Source organism: Pistacia vera, unplaced genomic scaffold (genome assembly GCF_008641045.1).
Source record: "Pistacia vera cultivar Batoury unplaced genomic scaffold, PisVer_v2 Contig309, whole genome shotgun sequence".
NCBI lineage: Eukaryota > Viridiplantae > Streptophyta > Magnoliopsida > Sapindales > Anacardiaceae > Pistacia > Pistacia vera.
In genome coordinates this window covers 273721-288892 of record NW_022196123.1, presented here as the reverse complement: position 1 = coordinate 288892, position 15172 = coordinate 273721, and positions in this window count along the sequence as shown.

Sequence of the window (15172 nt, the reverse complement as noted above, 5' to 3'; positions counted from 1 at the left end):
TCAAACCTTGGGCCACTGTTTTTGAAAAAACATCACAATTATTAATCCCCCCAAGGAGTAAACAAGAAAAGTAAAAATAAAAAATTGAACTTTCGACAAAACTTTAGCCGCTCACATCATTGAAGATAGTTGAAAGAGATACAGTGGTGAATCAACGATAAGCCAATAAAAAAAATGTTTTATACTACAAAACTGTTAGAGTAGATGCCCTAGAGCCAATCAATTATTGTAGAATTGACTCTTTGTAATAATGTTCATTAATCAATAAAAGGCATTTTATTCTATATCGCGTAAATCATTAGTAATTGCAATATGTATTGATATATTTCCTGAATGGTAGAGCCGTGACGAGGGTATCAAGTGTTTCAAATCTGGATAGTGAGAACCCTATGAGCACATATGGTGGCCATTCTAGAAACGTTCGTAGCCCCAGTATTATTCTGAACTAGGGCACAGATAATACGGTAAGGCTATCATAGTGTTGAACGACCCTGTCGAAAGGCAGTGACTGATCTCATTGTCAGGTTGTTTGGTGACAACCTGTGCAACACATGGTGTTTGTTGTAGGCGATTACACCACAGCGTCACGGGACTGACCCACCAAGGATTCCATATGAGTGGTAACCCCAGTGTCTAGGAACAAATCCTCTAACGATGGTAGTGCTGTGATCCTTAGACTTGAGATCACCGGAGCGCCTTGTGCACCGATTGGTGTAGTTTGACACTAGCCTAATGCAGTTCTTTCAGAGCTGTCAATACGGTGGTGATTGGCTCATCAAGGAGTGTATCAAGACTATGGTGGATTGACAGAGGATTTATCACCTCCCGGTACGGGAGAAAGTTATCTCACGGCGCAATTCAGTATATGGCATGACACTAAAACTGTGGCCATAGTGGGATTGAGTTGTTGCTCTATCCAGTTTATAATACGGGTCATTGGTCCAGAAACTGAATACATAATATCGAGAGTAACCGAAGGTTGACCTACTTCTATGCCTTCGTCTCGTCGAGATAACGTATGATGAAAGGTCGAATTGCACGGTAACCATATCTTGACAGGTAGCTACTTTGCTGAATCCGATCTTCGGGTGGCCATGATGCCTTGCTAGGGGCCAATCTTGGTCTTTGTTTAGTGAGACGATTAATTGGTGTTAATCGCAATACTATACACTGCCGATATGTGAAAGCCTAAGGGTCACACACTGAAGACAATTTAAGATCAAGAGGGCGTTTTTGTCTTTTAAGGCGAAAGGGTATTTTGGTAATTTCACTGCAATTAAATTTGCGAGGTCGTAGCCTTTATTTATTTGTTAGAAAATTAAATAAGTGAAATTACGTTTAAATATGTGTTCACACATATTTAATATATTATCATTATTGTTAATGTTATTATATATATATATATATTATTAATTGATTTTAATTGAGATAATGATGGAAATTAAAATAAATCAAATTGGAGTGTTGGCAACATGGGGCGTTTGGGTTGGACCCAACCTATTCCGTATGGGATTAGGGCAAATTGTTTTTAATATAAAAGAAAAGTGTGTGATTTTTAATTAGGATTTTCTTTGTAAAACCAAACCACCAGCAGCCCTTTTGCTTCTCCCACGGCAGTAACACCTATTGCCTAAAATCATATCAATTGATTTTTTTTTTCTTCTTAATCTTGAAGCCAAAGAGGATCTAGCAAATCCCTTTTTGGTTCTTTTAAGATTGTCTTCGTGTGGACTACACAGGTTCGATCCTACACTTGGATCGGTAGCAAAACGTTCGCGACAATTTGGAGAGACCTTCAACGTGCTTTTGTTTCTCTTAACTCATGTTGAATATTTATGCAATTTTATTCAATAATTGTAAAATCATACCGTTGATCTTGGCTCATGTACGATCCTTTTATTTATTTTTTGTTTCCGCTGCGTATACGGGACTGTTTACTAACAGTGTATCAGAGCCTAGGGTACTGAATTTTACAATTTTATGTGTATGGTTGAAACATGTATTTATGATAATATGTTGCCATATTGATCTGTGTAAATCTGCTTGAAATGTTTTTAAGAAATTGATTATCGTTAATTTAATTTGTTGATGATCTGCTGGTTTGGTTTAATGCTGATGGATTTTTGTTGAGATCAATGTATTTGATTATTGAAAAATCCGGTTAGAGTGTTTTTGGTTGCTGTATGAACAGATCCGGACTACAGATCTGTGTACGCTCGCCGGCGATATAATCCATCGCCGCAGCGATCATTGTCACCGCGGCGATCATCCTTTGGATGAGCGCTGTATGAAAACGCGCTCGCCGCGCGATCGTCCTTCGGACTTGCGCTGTACCAAAACCAATGCACGCCACGGCGATCTAACTCATCGCTGCAGCGAGCGCACTTCCAGGTGTGTAGGGGTAAAATGCAATTTAAAACTTTTGGACCAAACAAAATCTGCAAATTATCAGGGGGTAAATTGTAATTAACCCACAAATTTCAGAAATTGATTGTTTTTGAAATTTATGCTTTGTACATGTTTGTATATTGCATGGTGCTCGTACATGAGCCTTAGACCTAAGGGTGAATGTTTTAAAATTTTGGTATGTATGGTTGTATTATTTATTAAATAGGGCTTGCGTGCCTGCCTTTCTCCTCTTCTCGATGTATATCTCTTCTCATCTAATTCCCCTCGAATGTAAATCTAGGTTTCTAATTTATTGACGTAAAGAATTTGTATATTATTTATTGTAAATTAGAACGATAGTTTTTGTATGTTACTTGAAGACGAACCAAAGGACGAAACAACCATACTTGAAGACTCAGATGTTTATTACAGGACCCCTAGGTGACCCACCGATCTCCGGCTCAGGAAATCGTTTTTAGTGGGGCATGTACCGGCACGTTTAATTTTGTTTAAAGCTGCTGCTAAGTTTGAATGTTTGTAACATGCCAAACATGTCTTCTAACAAAGATAATAATCTGATGAGCACTTAAATAACAACCCCTCAACTGAATTATATTAAGTCACGTAAGCCTTCCATCACCATGGTTTTAATCAAACCACTGTTCGTCGAAACCTGTTCGCCAAAGCGAAGGGTACACTTTTACCAGTGGGAGGTTAAAATACTTGGAGTTTTCCTTATGGTGATGGGTCGACTTAAAATGACGTTTTGCTTGTTCGCCAAAGCAAGGTTGATAACGCGTCATAGGCATGTAGAGCAGTACACATATTATGTGTACGTGGTGACATGTAGTGTCCACTCTACTGATACTAAGAATCACACTTGAGGAAATGGTTGGAGCCATTGGTTTGTGTGATTGGCTTGTTGGCTTTCTCCCATTTGAGGTTGATAGTGGGAGCTATCAACTGGTGTGGATTAAGTTTGTGGCCTACCTAATCAACTCTTTTTGGCTTGTTCGCCAAAGCGAAGGTTGAAATGGGCAGGATGGGATCTCGTCCACTAGGAATCAACGGGCTTTCCCGAGTTAATAGTGAGGGCTATTGGCTTGAGTAAAATAGTGGGAGCATCGTTTATAAACCATATTAAACAACAATGAACTTTATATTAACTTTATCTTTTCTACAATTGTAGATTCACCAAAATGACATTATGAACCTGCGACCGATAATCGAGAAAAGAAACAGGTTAGATGGATCCAATTTCTCAGACTGGTATCGTAATCTTCGAATTATACTCAGATCAGAAAAGAAATTTATATCCTTGAAAAGCCATACATGGCTGACCTGATCCTGATGCCACTCAGGAATTTAAGGATACTTATCAAAAGTTCCTTATGATGCTGATAGCGTTCAATGCTTGATGTTAGCATCGATGACACCTATGCTACAAAGCCATGAGAATATGGATGCTTCTTCCATTATTCTACATCTCAAGGAGCTTACGAAACAATGCTCGACATGAGAGGTACAAGTGTCGAAAGCACTGTTTGGAGTCGTCTGACTGAGGGAGCCCAAGTTGGTCTTCATGTGCTCAAGATGATCGAGCACATAGAGAGGCTTGAGACTTTGGGATGTGGCTGGATGCAGAATTACAAATGGATTTAATTCTGCAATCATTGCCTGACTCTTATGCTCCGTTCATATGAATTTCAATATGAACACGATGGAGAAAACCCTGTCAGAGCTTCTGAACTGCTTAGGACTGCAAGCAGGACTTGAAAAAGTCCAAGCCGGTTTTGCTGGTTACTCGCAGTAAACCAAAGGGTTACGGTAAGGGTAAGCCCAAGGCCAAACCCAAGCCCAAGCCCAAAGACAGGTTGCTCTTGGGCCTAAGATGGCATAGGGAAGGGTAAGGTAGTCTGCTTCTTTTGTGCAAGCCTGGCCACTGGAGGAACCACTGCAAGGCTTTCCTCGCAAGCAAGAAGAAGTTAGAGGCTACACTTCAGGTATTTTTATGATTGAGATTAACTTCTCTCCCTCAACATCTTGGGTCATTGACACAGGATGTGGTACTCACATTTGTACTGATGTGCAGGGTCTAGGTAGAGTAGAGTGCTCGCCAAGGGAGAGTGGACCTACGAGTTGGAAATGGAGCACATGTGGCTGCATTGGCTGTAGACTTATTTTTATCTTTGCCTACGGGCTTATTATTGGAACTACATAATTGTTATCATGTACCTTCTACTTCTAGAAATATATTTCAGTATCCGCTTTGGATAATATGGGGTATCATTTTGAGATATCTAATGGATTGTTGTCCTTTAGTTTGAATGGTATTCATTTGGATTTGCAAGGTTATATATGGATTATATGTTCTTGATTAAACAATAAAGATTCTCAATATTAAACCAAGAAAGCTAACATAGCGATCAAAACCAAACATATCTCTGGCATTGTAGATTGTGTCAGGTTATAAAATCGCATTGCAAAACTTCAAAGGGATGGTTTTGGCCCCTTTTGACTTCCAGTCATTTGAGGTATGCGAGTCATGCCTTAGGCAAGATGACCAAGTCTCCTTTCACAGAACAAGTGAAAGGGCTACTGAACTGTTAGGCATCATCCATATGATGTATGTGGTCCACTAACAGTTGAAGCCAGAGGTGGATATTCATACTTCATCACATTTACTGATGATTTCAATAGATATGGTTATGTCTACCTTATGAGACTAAATCTGAAGCCTTTGATAAATTCAAGGAATTCAGGAATGAAGTACAGAATATGTGGGCAAAGAATTAAGCTCTTCGGTCGAATCGAGGAGGTGAATACTTAAGCTCAGGGTTTTCAGAGTACTTGAAGGAATGGGATAGTATCACAACTCACCCCTCCTTATACCCCAACACAATGGTGTCAGAAGGAGGAATATGACCTTACTTGACATGTTTAGGTCCATGATGAGTTTTAGTGTTTACCTGCATCGTTCTGGGGTTATGCCCTAGAGACTGCGACTCACGTTTTGAACCGTGTGCGTCAAAGTCTGTAAGATAGACTCCTATGAGCTATGGAGTGGGCGAAAGCCCAACTTGTCTTATCTAAGGATTTGGGGTTGCGAAGCTTAGTTAAGAAATTGACTTCGAACAGCTAAGCCTAAATCCTGTAAATGTATATTTGTGGGGTATCCAAAGGAGACCAAAGGATACTATTTCTACCACCCAGAGCGCAAAATTTTTATTGCTCGATCTGGTGTCTTCCGAAAAGGAATATTTTCTAAGAAGTACTAGTGAGAAAAGTAGAACTCGAAGAATTTCTAGAACCACAAGGTATACTAGACAAGGACGGATGATGTGCCAAAAGAAGTGGTTGAGCATCATGAGGAGGTTACTCCACAACTTGTGGATCAAAGTGAACTACCTCAAGTAGCACAGGAGCTACGTAGATCTGGGAGAGTCACGCATGAGCCCGAGAGATACGGTTATCTTGACTCACATGGTGACGTACTGGTCTACCAAGACGATGAACCCAGAACCTACGAAGACGCTAATCGGATCCAGATTCCGTTAAATGGCTTGAAGCCATGAAATCTGAGATGGACTCCATGTACCAGAACCAAGTGTGGTCTCTGGTGGAACCACCTGAAGGGGTAAAACCCATAGGGTGTAAATGGGTATTCGAAGAAGACTAACATGGATGGCAACGTGCATACTTATAAAGCACGACTGGTTGCCAAAGTTTCAAACAATTCATGGCATTGACTATGAAGAAACCTTTTCGCCGTTTGCCATGATTAAATCCTCCGATTATACTTGCAATTGCTGCATATCATGACTATGAGATTTGGCAATGGATGTCAAAACTGCTTTCTTGAACGAAAACCTTGAGGAGGATGTGTATATGACACAACCTGATGGTTTCGTTCTTGATAGTCAAGCTAATAAGGTATGCAATTGCAGAGATCCATTTATGGACTCAAGCAGCTTCAAGGAGCTGGAACATTCGTTTGATGAAGTCGTAAAAGAATTCGTTTTTATTAAGAACGAAGATGAGCCCTGTGTTTACAAAAAGTGAGTGGGAGCGCAGTAGCATTCCTAGTGTTGTATGTCGATGACATACTTCTGATCAGGAATGATATACTGAACTTGCAGTCGGTAAAGACTTGGTTATCCAAGTGCTTCTCCATGAGGACTTAGAGGAAGTGGCCTAATCCTTGGTATAAAGATCTATCGTGATAGATCGCGTAGGTTGCTTGGCCTAAGTCAAGTGCATATATGACAAAGTACTGAACGATTCAGTATGGAGGAATCCAAGAAAGGATTTCTTCCGATGTCACTGGTGTTATCTCTCTAAGGAATTGTGTCCTAAAACACAAATGAGAGGATAGGATGAAAGGATCCCATATGCATCAGCAATTGGATCCATCATGTATGCCATGCTATGTACTCGGATTGATGTCTCATGTGCCTTGAGCACTTGTAGTAGATATCAATCGGATCCAGTGGAGCGTCACTGGATGGCTGTCAGAATATTCTTAAGTACCTGAGAGGACTAAGGAATGTTCTTAGTTTATGGAGGGGAAGATGACTCACTGTAAGAGGATACAGTGATGCTAGTTCCAAACGGACAAAGATGATTATCGATCGCAATCAGGGTTTGTATTTTGTCTCAATGGCGGTGCAGTAGCTGGAAGAGCTCCAAGCAAAGCACTGTAGCGGATTCTACAATGGAGGCTGAGTATATTGAATTGTCGGATGCGGCCAAGGAGGCAGTCTGGATTAAGAAGTTCATTACTGAACTTGGTGTGTTCCTACATTATTGATCCTATAGACACTATTGTGACAACAATGGGCAATTGCTCAAGCCAGGGAACCAAGTCTCATCAGAAATCCAAACACATACTCAGACGATTCCATCTCATCAGAGAGATAGTTGAGAGGAAAGACGTGCAGATTAGTAAAGTGCATACTGACGACAATCTCGCAGATCCACTAACAAAGCCTCTGTCGCAGCAGAAGCATGACAGGCACTTGAGATCATTTGGTATAAATACATGAATGATTGCTATAGTACAAGTGGGAGATTGTTAGAGTAGATGCCCTAGAGCCAATCAATTATTGTAGAATTGACTCTTGTAATAATGTTCATTAATCAATAAAAGGCATTTTATTATATATCGCTAAATCATTATTATTGCAATATGTATTGATATAGTCCTAGAATGGTAGAGCCTTGACGAGGTATCAAGTGTTTCAATCTTGATAGTGAGAACCCTTTGAGCACATATGTGGCCATTCTAGAAACGTCCGTACCCAGATTATTCTGATAAGGGCACGATAATACGATAAGGCTTCATAGTGTTGAACGACCCTGTCGAAAGGTAGTGACTGATCTCACTTGTCAAGGTTGTTTGGTGACAACCTGGTGCAACACATGGGTGTTTGTTGTAGGCGATTACACCACAGCAATTTCACTGGACTGACCCACCGAGGATTCCATATGGTGGTAACCCCAGTGTCTATGGAAAAAATCCTCTAACGAATGGTAGTGCATGTGATCCTTAGACTTGAGATCACCGGAGCGCCTTGTGCACCATTGGTGTAGTTTGACACTAGCCTAACGCAGTTCTTTCAGAGCTGTCAATACGGTGGTATTGGCTGCATCAAGGAGTGTATCAAGACTATGGTGGATTGACAGAGGATTTATCACTCCCGGGTCGGGAGAAAGTTATCTCATGCCGCATCAGTATATGGCAATGACACTAAAACTGTGGCCACATTGGGATTGAGTTGTTGCTCTATCCAGTTAATAATACGGTCATTGGTCCAAAACTGAATAAATAATATCGAGAGTACCGAAGGTTGACACTACTTCTATGCTTCGTCTCGTCGAGATAACGTATGTGAAAGGATCGAATTGCCGGTAACCATATCGTTGACAGGTAGCTACTTTGCTGAATCCGATCTATCGGTGGCCATGATGCCTTGCTAGGGGCCAATCTTGGTCTGTGTATTATGAGACGATTAATTGGTGTTAATCGCAATACTATACACTGCCGATATGATGAGGAGCCTAAGGGTCACACCCATAGAAGCAATTTAAGATGCAAGAAGAAGATGGCGTTTTTGTCTTTTAAGGCGAAAGGTATTTTGGTAATCACAGTGCATTAAATTTGCTGGGTCGTAGCCTTTATTTAATTTGTTGAAAATTAATAAGTGAAATTACGTTTAAATATGTGTTCACACTATTTAAATATATTATCATTTTGTTAATGTTTAATATATATATTATATATATATTAATTGATTTTAATTGAGATAATGATGGAATTAAAATAAATCAAATTGGGAGTGTTTGGCATGGGGTTGGGTTGGAGCCCAAGCCTATTCCGTATGGGATTAGGGCAAATTGTTTTTAATATAAAAGGAAAAATGTGTGATTTTTAATTAAGGATTTTCTTTGTAAAACCAAACACACAGCGCCCTTTTGCTTCTCCCACGCAGTAACCCTATTGCCTAAAATCAATTCAATTGATTTTTTTTTTCTTCTTAATCTTGAAGCCAAAGAGGATCTAGCAATCCCTTTTTGGTTCTTTTAAGATTGTCTTCGTGTGGACTCCGCAGGTTCGATCCTACACTTGGATCGGTAGCAAAACGTTCGTCGACAAATTTGGAGGAGCCTTCAACGTGCGTTTGTTTCTCTTAACTCATGTTGAATATTTACGCGATTTTATTTAATATAATTGTAAAATCACCGTTGATCTTGGCTCAGTAAACGATCCTGTTATATTATATTTTTGTTTCCGCTGCGTATACGGGACTGTTTACTAACAAAACACCTTGAATCAAGCCTCCAAACTCTAGGATCCTTCTTCAAAGTTTTCAAAGTAAAATTGTCAAGCAACACAAAAAGAGAAGACATCATCAATTCAAACCACTCAAAGTCTTTATAAATTGAAATTCTACACACTATACAGGTAACATAAAACAAAGAACTTTTGTTAGAAACTCTTGAGAAGCCATAATGTGTAAGTAAGGAAAATCTGACAAAGCAGAGAATTACAACAAAATATCCTCCCAAAAGATTTTCTAGTCATTCCCAACAGCATAACTCATATAAGAGAAAAGCAAAGAACTATAGCTTTCTAAGGACCTCGACATGTATTAGTCGTCCCTATAATCACCCCCATTACCAAGAAGACATTGTACTTTTAATAAACCCAGACCAAAGAGATTGTATTCAACGAAATCTCCAATGGCATTACCCAACAAAGCCAAGTACTACTCTTCACTAAGGAGGGATAGCAAAGTGTTTGATTTGAATGCACAAACCATCACTTGAAATTTCAGAGGTGGGTTAGGTTGGTGTGTTTGTCCAGTGAGGAGTAACTCATCACATTGTTTTAATAAAAGTTTTTGAAGACTTTTAGTATAAATGAAAAGCATTTATTCTAATCTATAATAAGAAGGTTTTTAATAATATTCAAGAATGCACGTAATTATATGTATATCAAATTATGATTTATTAAAAAAACATTATAGAAAATAAATGTGTCATAAATCCCCACCCAACTAAGCTGAACAACCTAGTGGGTTTTTTTTTCCATCCCTACTCCCCAAACCAAAAACATTTTTCCAACTGCAATTATTTTCCCTCAACTCCATAGTCCCATCCCACAAGAAATCACTTAGAAACTGTTTAAATCATAAGCTGTAATATATGATAACGATAAATTAAATAATAAATTGTGTTTAAAAAAAAAAGTGTATAATAAGACTAAAACACTGAATTAATTGAAAGCCCATTTTATATAAAACTGCTCTACGCTCCACCCATGCAATTTTTATTCAATTTTTTGAGATTGGGTTTTATAGCTTACCCTTCTAGGCTATCTATGAAAAGAAGACTCCAATAGTTTATGCACTCACCAACACTACATCCTGATCTGTTTTCCAATGAACCTCTTTGTGCACAGCCACTCACCAACACTACAACCCATCTCTTTTTGCAAAAATAGCTTCCTGATCTTGCAAATTAACACCAGTAATAACACTCTTGGACAACTAAAAACTTTAGGCCCAAAACAATCTAACTACTCCAACAATCAAAGAAACTAGACACAGTAAAGTCCTTCCAAAAAGAAGAATAGTATCATCAAACATTGAATGAGGCACCATAATTCGATCCCTACCTACCGTATTTTTATAACCAAGTGTGGACCAATATAACGTGTCAAGTCTTCGAATAACCTTGAAGCCCCAAATTATATTACGAAAGCCTTAAAAGACAAAATTCATAAACACAATGTATTTCTAATACACCTTCTCCATTTACTACCAAAAACCTTCAACTTCCAAGACAAAGTCCAAGTATTCCAATATACATGGTCATAGGCTTCTTCGGGTCAATTTTATAGAATAAAGCTTCTAATTTGAAGAAAGGACACCATCTCAGAGTTGAAATCTAATCTTATTGGGCAATGAGAAACAACTATTCCAATATTTCCTGCTAAAACAAGGCAAATTAGCTTTAGGTTGAATATCTATCCAGTCTATGTTTCACATTATATCCTAAGTTCCACACAAAATAAGCTTCATGTAGAACCAATCCATTAATTTTTTTTTTTTTTTCTGGTGAGAAAAGAAAAATTGAAATCTTCTATACTATGAATTCCTTCTCCCAACTTGATTTTTCTAACACAGTTTGAATACCTCCACCTTGCTCCCCTAAAATCCTTTTTTTTTTTTCTAATTGGACTACTAGTTAACTTTTTTCAAATTCTTATTATTATCAATGACTTTTATAGTTTATGCGTTGGGTTTATTGGGTTAAATGAACTGCTATATTTTATTATTTTACTGTCGATCAAAGTTTATAAATTCGTACATATATAATATAAAGAGTAGTAGGTCCCTGAAAACCGACTTTTCATTTTCTTAAAATTTCATATCTTCATCTTCTCTTTTTTCCATTACTTTTCTTTTGTATGCTAATTTTACCTATAGAAACATTCACCGTTTATGTACCACAATTTTTTCTTCCATGTAGTTCAATTATATTTCCACTAGTACATCCAGAATTTCATTACATTTATATTTAAGCTTATAGAAACAGTATATACAGATGGCATATGTATCAGGCATTACTTAAATATAATGTGCTCAGGTTGCTAAATTATATATTTACAACAGACATCAAAGTTTTGCCCACTAACATGCATGAGACATGTACCTGCAATAAAATGTGGATTTGGCTCTCTTGTGCTATGCAATGCAGTAGTTCCCAAAAACACAGTGATAAACCCACAAAGCTCTGATTCTATGCTACTTGCACTTTGACCAAAATAATCCTAGAGTAGCCAGACAGACAATTAGAGACATTATGATACATAAGACTTGCCTGACTATGCGTATCTATGGTAGTGTATGCGATGATCGAGCTTTACCTTAAACATTATTGCACTGGCGAATATTGTAAAAGATGTGAACATAGCGTAATATATAGGAGGAACAACTGCTATGTTGAAAGTATCCAATGCCTGCAACCATGCCAAAATCAGATATTATAGGAAGTTTGCACTGAAAAGATGAAAGCCAAATCATCATAAGTAGACATTATATAAGTTTGAAATAAAAAGGTGAAAGCAAAATCATCATATGTTCACCACTTGATCCATAATTTCCACGAAACATTAGATATATTGATTTCCTCGAGAAACAAGAACGAATGCTGATTGATAAAGTATCTTAAGAAATGCTAAAAACACTCTTTTAACTCTCTATTTTGAAATATGTATAAAAAGAAAAATACAATGAATAAGAAAGTAACCATTTATTTCTCATTTTTTTTGTCTTTTGTACACACACAACGAGAATGAGAGTGATAAACAGTGTAAAAGAGTGTTCTGGTGTTCCTGAAGTACCTTAAATAAGTCCTGGAAAAATAAGATCAGAAATTCAATTATGCTTCCAATTCTGGAAAACTATTACAAGCACACTTAAGAGATTCATTAAAAGTCTATTTGGGCAATTATTAAAGTATCTAAATCTCATTTTCAACAATATCACATACACCTTGTTAAAAGATGACTAGTGAGTTACACCCTAGCAGAAAAGAGATATATGCTGGACAGTAGTAACATAGTGCATTTTTTCTTTTTATTGCACAGATTATATTCACGCCTTTTTGAGCCTTTTGTATAGTTTTTTAACCCTTCCTAGGAAATAGACCCTTTACAGCGGACACCTGATCCACCTTTGATCTTTCTTTCTTCTTTATAATACAATATTTATATATTAAATGAAAAAAAAGAAAAAGAAAAAAAAAAAGCATAGATTAAAGGCATTAAGCATTCAAATCACATTATAGAATCCAATGAATTTGATTTGCTTGAATAAATGGTCCAAGATTATATCCTTGTCAATATACATCTTATAATGAATAAATCTACTTTCTAATCAATTTATTATGGTGTCATCCTCCCTCATAAGCATTTACTACCCCAAAAAAAAAAAAAAATGTCACAAAAACCTAAAAATGATGATGAAAACATAGAGACAAGCAATAACCCAATATGTCGTACCTCACCACTGACCACACCTTGCCAATCCAGGTCACATTTTGTCACCATACATGTTTTATTTTTTCTGATCTATACCAACCTTTTTTTTTTTTTTTTTTTTTTTTTGGTTTACTATGGATGAAATTAAAGCATATTATATTAATTTTCCATTTCAATTCCCTCACTGACAACTTAACTAAACTATAAACTAAAAAGAATAATTTTTTAGAGCTTTTACAACAGGTTTTCCCAGTTTTTCAAACATCTTTAGCCAGCTGATCACCCTACTTAGCCTAATCCAAGAATGGCTTGATTTCTTCTTTCCCCAGACACCTTTCCAAAAGGTTACCCATCTTGTCTACCAATTACTCGTAAAATGAATCCTAAGAGTCAGACTGGTCCTATGAGTGAGAATGATGCTTGAAGCAAGGTTAACATGATGGTCAATATTATGCTAAAACTGAAGACTGTACCAAAATTAGTAAATCATCTCATGCTAAAATTGATCCTAAACAAGAAATTAATTGATTTCATTGGTTGAGCCTCTTATTAATTGGATGTTCACTAATTTGTCTTCAAGATTAACTTACGATCTAGTAATTAATTATACTCACCAAGGCATTTTTGGGCCTCTAGTGGTTTCATCTATGGAATTTTTTGGATTATTTACCATAGCTCGATCAAGTTGATGCCACACTAAGATCTAATCCTCTCTACCAAATCGATTGGATTATTATGCTTATATTTTGGTTGATCTCTTTCATATGTCTAGTGTAAGATCAAATTTGGCGTTTTCAAGTCTATTGATAACATTCAGTTTATACATGGTGCCTCTCTACTGATCAACGCTTCAGCAATCAAGTTTTACTTAACAGGAGAGAATCATGGAGAACCTATGATCTAGTAATTTAGGGAAATAAGATATTTACTACTTGTTATATTTAGATTTGATTCCCTACAGTTGAATTTATTATTTAGGTTAGACTGAAAAAGCTATTGCAAGTATATTATAGTTGTATGTAAGACTTTGATGGATTATTGAATACAAATATTTGATCTCTCCCCCTATAATCTGTTTCTTCCTCTAATTCCTTTGTTTTCTCTCCATTCTTATTATCCAAAACAATGACACATAATCCCTAAGAAAACATTCAAAACTCTACACCAAAATAACCATGTGACTTTGATTAGTATATTAAAGAAATGAAAAACAACATGTCCAGGGGCAAAATAGCTTTTGCACATCATAACGGCTTAAGTGAACATAACTATTAATTTGAGGGAAGAACATCCTGACGTGTTTTTTTTTTTAATTGGATAAGAAACTATGAAATATGTATTATAGAAAAGATCTAACAAAAGTGAATAAGCAATCCTCTAAAGAAAGACAAGCTTGAGAAAACAGGAAAAAAAGGTATACATAACGTATACCAAACAACCCAAAGATGACAATCATAAAAAGATGACCAAAAAATAAACCAAATGCTCGCACAATTAAAAAGTAATCAAGCGCCAAAACTCTCTCCCAATTTAAATGAATTATAAATGAAAGAAGAATCTCTAAATTATTGTCAATGACACTCAAAGGGAAGCTAAATTTCAAACTCTATCCCACAAAGAAGGGATGTCTTCCTCTCTGTTAATATAAAGAAAACCTTCAATTCCTCAATCCAAATTACCCAAAACAATGACAAAACAACAAATTTCCACAACTTTAGCTTTATTAATCCTACCAAAAGAGTCCAAGAATTTGAGAAAAAGAATTTATCAAAGGCTGGAATGACCCAAGAAATTTTAGCTATTCGAATCAGTTTAAATCGAAATCCAACAGCAAGGGACAATGATGGAATAAACAATCTTTGTTTTGCTTCTTTTAAATAACACACGAAGAGGGAGCCAAGAACATATTAAGGAATCTTCAGTGAAAAACTTCACCTGTATTGATTCTATTGTGAGCTAAGGCCCAAGCAAAAATTTGAGCCTTACAAGTGACTTTGGCGTTTCAAATTATTCTATCCAACAAAATAGAAAAGTAAGAGGGATCATTAATCAACCAAGAGAAATAAGATTTACATAAAAACAAAAAAGGTCAATCCAACTTCAAATCTCTCCGATCCTCCTTAAGCCTATTAATAGATACATTATCCACTGAAACCAATAGAACAGAAAGATCCTAGATATCTATCTCATTCAAATTCCAAAAAAGGTCAAAATTAAACTTCAACTGTGGAGAGG